Here is a 6,329-nt window from a genome sequence, read left to right on the forward strand (position 1 = left end):
GGTGGAACCCGAAAAATGTACAAGTCCGGGAATACGGGGTGCATCGTATGTAACGTTCGATGTACATATAAAGCCTGGTAGGTGTTGGGATTATATCTGCAACACGGGCATTATCGAAAGATGGTTAAGTGGAGTCACCCAATGGGTGCCGTGCGTTATCAGGTACGTAATGCACAGTAGAGATACATTGTCGGGAGGTGGAACCCGACAAATGTACAAGTCCGGGAATACGGGGTGCATCGTATGTAACGTTCGATGTACATATAAAGCCTGGTAGGTGTTGGGATTATATCTGCAACACGGGCATTATCGAAAGATGGTTAAGTGGAGTCACCCAATGGGTGCCGTGCGTTATCAGGTACGTAATGCACAGTAGAGATACATTGTCGGGAGGTGGAACCCGAAAAATGTACAAGTCCGGGAATACGGAAAAGTTCCCCATGAAAGGCTGGGGATACAATTATTGATACAAATAATGTGCCTAAGGGTACATTTATTTTTCTAAGTCCCAGAAATCCGTCACTGAACATCACGACTTACAAACACATCTTCCCCCGGTCCTCCCATATACGGCACGGGGACAAGTATGAAGAATGAAAATCATGTGTGTATGGAACATATAATGTGCCTGAGAGCACATTTTTTTTCTAAGTCCCAGAAATCCGTCACTGAACATCACGACTTACGAAGACATGTTCCCCCGGTCCTCCCATATACGGCACGGGGACAAGTATGAAGAATGAAAATCATGTGTGTATGGAACATATAATGTGCCTGAGAGCACATTTTTTTTCTAAGTCCCAGAAATCCGTCACTGAACATCACGACTTACGAAGACATGTTCCCCCGGTCCTCCCATATACGGCACGGGGACAAGTATGAAGAATGAAAATCATGTGTGTATGAAACATATAATGTGCCTGAGAGCACATTTTTTTTCTAAGTCCCAGAAATCCGTCACTGAACATCACGACTTACGAAGACATGTTCCCCCGGTCCTCCCATATACGGCACCGGGACAAGTATGAAGAATGAAAACTATGTGTGTATGAAACATATAATGTGCCTGAGAGCACATTTTTTTTCTAAGTCCCAGAAATCCGTCACTGAACATCACGACTTACAAACACATCTTCCCCCGGTCCTCCCATATACGGCACGGGGACAAGTATGAAGTATGAAAATTTTTGGTCACAGCGTGAAATCCCTCTAATGATCATGAAAATAGCATCGGATCACTTATCTGACCATAAAAAGTGAACCAAAACCCTATTTGGACAAACTTTTTGGTCCTATGAAAAAATCACTTTTCATATATGTCATGGTCGAAAATTTTCTAAGTCCCAAAAAATCACATATTCTCGAATATCTCGAAAACTACTTATCGGACAGGGGTCAACCAAGGTGTTTTAGAAAGGTCTTTACTAGCTCTATTTAATGAGCCATAGCGACTTTCAAGTGATTTTTTGACACTTTTTCGCATATCGGCATCCTTGGTTCCCATACTGGCCATAGGCCATAGGGCACCGAACGGCCAACTTTTGGTCCGGGGGTGAAATTTTTTTTTCACGAGATTTTGATGAAAATGGCTTCGGAACGCGTTTCTAATAATGAAAAGTGAAACCAAACAGTATTTGCGAAGAAAAAATTGTCCTATGAAAAAATCACTTTTCATATATATCATGGTCGAAAATTTTCTAAGTCCCAAAAAATCACTTATTCTCGAATATCTCGAAAACTACGTATCGGACAGGGGTCAACCAAGGTGTTTTAGAAAGGTCTTTACAAGCTCTATTTAATGAGCCATAGCGACTTTCAAGTGATTTTTTGACACTTTTTCGCATATCGGCATCCTTGGTTCCCATACTGGCCATAGGCCATAGGGCACCGAACGGCCAACTTTTGGTCCGGGGGTGAAATTTTTTTTTCACGAGATTTTGATGAAAATGGCTTCGGAACGCGTTTCTAATAATGAAAAGTGAAACCAAACAGTATTTGCGAAGAAAAAATTGTCCTATGAAAAAATCACTTTTTCTTAGGGTACGGGTCAAAAATTTTCTAAGTCCCAAAAAATCACTTATTCTCGAATATCTCGAAAACTACGTATCGGACAGGGGTCAACCAAGGTGTTTTAGAAAGGTCTTTACAAGCTCTATTTAATGAGCCATAGCGACTTTCAAGTGATTTTTTGACACTTTTTCGCATATCGGCATCCTTGGTTCCCATACTGGCCATAGGCCATAGGGCACCGAACGGCCAACTTTTGGTCCGGGGGTGAAATTTTTTTTTCACGAGATTTTGATGAAAATGGCTTCGGAACGCGTTTCTAATAATGAAAAGTGAAACCAAACAGTATTTGCGAAGAAAAAATTGTCCTATGAAAAAATCACTTTTTCTTAGGGTACGGGTCAAAAATTTTCTAAGTCCCAAAAAATCACTTATTCTCGAATATCTCGAAAACTACGTATCGGACAGGGGTCAACCAAGGTGTTTTAGAAAGGTCTTTACAAGCTCTATTTAATGAGCCATAGCGACTTTCAAGTGATTTTTTGACACTTTTTCGCATATCGGCATCCTTGGTTCCCATACTGGCCATAGGCCATAGGGCACCGAACGGCCAACTTTTGGTCCGGGGGTGAAATTTTTTTTTCACGAGATTTTGATGAAAATGGCTTCGGAACGCGTTTCTAATAATGAAAAGTGAAACCAAACAGTATTTGCGAAGAAAAAATTGTCCTATGAAAAAATCACTTTTTCTTAGGGTACGGGTCAAAAATTTTCTAAGTCCCAAAAAATCACTTATTCTCGAATATCTCGAAAACTACGTATCGGACAGGGGTCAACCAAGGTGTTTTAGAAAGGTCTTTACAAGCTCTATTTAATGAGCCATAGCGACTTTCAAGTGATTTTTTGACACTTTTTCGCATATCGGCATCCTTGGTTCCCATACTGGCCATAGGCCATAGGGCACCGAACGGCCAACTTTTGGTCCGGGGGTGAAATTTTTTTTTCACGAGATTTTGATGAAAATGGCTTCGGAACGCGTTTCTAATAATGAAAAGTGAAACCAAACAGTATTTGCGAAGAAAAAATTGTCCTATGAAAAAATCACTTTTTCTTAGGGTACGGGTCAAAAATTTTCTAAGTCCCAAAAAATCACATTTTCTCGAATATCTCGAAAACTACTTATCGGACAGGGGTCAACCAAGGTGTTTTAGAAAGGTCTCAACAAGCTCTAAATAATGGGCCATAGCGACTTTTTAGTGATTTTTTGACAAATTTTGTCATATCGGCATCCCGAGTTCCCATACTGGCCATAGGCCATGGGGCCCCGAACGAAAAAATTTTGGTCCGAGGGTCAAAATTTTTTTTCTCATAAATTTGTTCAAAACGCCGTCGGAACGCGCCTTAGATCATGAAAAGTGAAAAGAAACAGTATTTTGCAAAAGTTGGGGTGGCCTATGACTTACATGGCCACGTCCTAGGTCCGAGTTCCCGAGGTCGTGTTCTTCAGTGGCGGAAAAAAATGGCCACTTGTGGGAGATGCAAAATGTTCATTTTGTATTATAGGGGACACACTATCGAAGCGAAAATTTCAGAAATGGCCTAAAACGTGAAGAAATGATGGGGTATGTACGAAAAGAAGGTTTTTATGGTCAAACGGTGAAAATTTTTTTTTATGAAAAATTTTGGTCTCCCACCGTTCATGAATTTCTAGGACCAAAAATCGAAAAATTTGAAAACTTCACGATCGAAAGGGAAACGCATATGTGGTGTTCCTAGGTGTGTACGGTGTACGAAAAACGGGTTCACGATGAGATATCAGGCAAATAAGTGGACCTAAAGTGAGTTATACGGGTAAGACGAGGTGTCCAAAGACCGAAATAGGGGTACCAACTGAGAACGAAATGAAGGTCCCCGAAGTCGCCATACAAGTTATAGGAGGTGTCCAAAGTACGAAAAGAGTTCCATATTCGGCTGTTCCTACTATATGGTTCCCTGATTGCTGCTCCAAGGAGTAGTGAGGAAGTGTCCAAAGGTCTGTTGGGGGTATCGAGGTGATACCCTCGACGGACAATATGCACGAAAAGTGGTTCGATGATCTATCCTGTAGGTCGTACGGCAGCCATACCCGGCTGGAAGTACCGCGGTAATTCCGCAATAAAACGTTCGCCAGACGAACAAACAAATTGAATTAGCTCATCGTAGTGTACGGAAACGAAACGAAAATGTAAGGTGATTAGGGATCCGGGAGCAATCTCGCGATCCCATGGTTCGGTGTAAGAAATGATACGAAGTGTTCATAAGTCTCCTCTGGAGGCAGAACCATCGTAGCAAAGTTCGGGAACCCAAGGGTCACAAAAACTCGTAGGACGATATCCACGAATAATCGGGGACTTGTGGGGACTACCGTGCCCTGACAAGTCAACTACACCTTAACTGGTGATGGTCGTCCTACGGGGACCTGCGGGGAACAAAAGGGTCACTAAAACTCGTAGGACAATATCTCCGAATAATCGGGGACTTGTGGGGACCACCGTGCCCTGACAAGTCAACTACACCTTAACTGGTGATGGTTGTCCTACGGGGACCTGCCGGGAACCCAAGGGTCACAAAAACTCGTAGGACGATATCCACGAATAATCGGGGACTTGTGGGGACTACCGTGCCCTGACAAGTCAACTACACCTTAACTGGTGATGGTCGTCCTACGGGGACCTGCGGGGAGCAAAAGGAGTCAGAAACAATCGTAGGACGATATCCACGAATAATCGGGGACTTGTGGGGACTACCGTGCCCTGACAAGTCAACTACACCTTAACTGGTGATGGTCGTCCTACGGGGACCTTCAGGGAGCCGCAGTAAGTCGCAGGTCGTATGCGAGCCTTGATTGGTCCTGTTGGGGGCGTGCGGGGTGTAATGCCTCGGTACGTCAAATGTTGGTGTACGATGTACATCGATAATCTGACATCCTCCTGAACAACCTTTGCTCGTGTGGTTATTGGCGCTGTGGAGTCGGTGTACTGCCGCAGGTCAATGAGAGTGGTCACAACAAAGATTGTGTCACCTGATGAACGTAGAAAGAGAGTCTGCGGGGACTGGTGCCCTGGTAGACAAAAAATATCGAACAAGCAATTGACGAAGACGAATTCTGGTTGATCCTACCAGTAATATACGCTTGTCTCAAAGGTTAAGCCATGCATGTCTAAGTACAAACATAAATGAATGTGAAACCGCATAAGGCTCAGTACAACAGCCATAATTCACAAGATCATCCACCCATCAGTTACTTGGATAACTGTGGAAAAGCCAGAGCTAATACATGCAACATGCCGGGACCGCTGTCCGCTTGCGGGCGGTGGAACTGGTGCACTTATTAGTAAAACCAATCGCCTCCGGGCGGCTTGAGTTGAAGTCTGGATAAGGATGCCGATCGTATGGTCGCTTGACCGACGACAGATCTTGCAAATGTCTGCCCTATCAACTATTGATGGTAGTGTAGAGGACTACCATGGTTGCGACGGGTAACGGGGAATCAGGGTTCGATTCCGGAGAGGGAGCCTGAGAAATGGCTACCACATCCAAGGAAGGCAGCAGGCGCGTAAATTACCCAATCCCGGCACGGGGAGGTAGTGACGAGAAATAACAATATGGACCTCTCTAACGATGGTCCATAATTGGAATGAATTGAGCATAAATCCTTCAATAAGGATCAAGTGGAGGGCAAGTCTGGTGCCAGCAGCCGCGGTAATTCCAGCTCCACTAGCGTATATTAAAGTTGTTGCGGTTAAAACGTTCGAAGTTGATTCCCCGTCCAGACACGCGACCGCCGCGGGCGCCCGGCACACGCCGGATACGTTCGTGCGCGAGCTCGCGGCTGCGACTCACAATGGTGTGCCTGGGCGTCAACCTCGTGATCGGTCGGGCACGTCCCGAGCCGGTGCGTGGTGCCCGGGCAGCTCCCATTTACCTTGAACAAATTAGAGTGCTTCAAGCAGGCTAGTACAAAAGCGTCCACACCCGCCCAGGGTTGGCGTTGGCCGAGAATAATCTTGCATGGAATAATGGAACATGACCTCGGTCTGAGTCTTTTGGTTGGTTTTGTATAGACCCAGAGGTAATGATTAACAGAAGTAGTTGGGGGCATTGGTATTACGGCGCGAGAGGTGAAATTCGTAGACCGTCGTAGGACCAACTGAAGCGAAAGCGTTTGCCATGGATGCTTTCATTAATCAAGAACGAAAGTTAGAGGATCGAAGGCGATTAGATACCGCCCTAGTTCTAACCGTAAACGATGCCAATCAGCAATTGGGAGACGCTACTACATT

This window comes from Anopheles stephensi, unplaced genomic scaffold (genome assembly GCF_013141755.1).
Source record: "Anopheles stephensi strain Indian unplaced genomic scaffold, UCI_ANSTEP_V1.0 ucontig164, whole genome shotgun sequence".
Taxonomy (NCBI): Eukaryota; Metazoa; Arthropoda; class Insecta; order Diptera; family Culicidae; genus Anopheles; species Anopheles stephensi.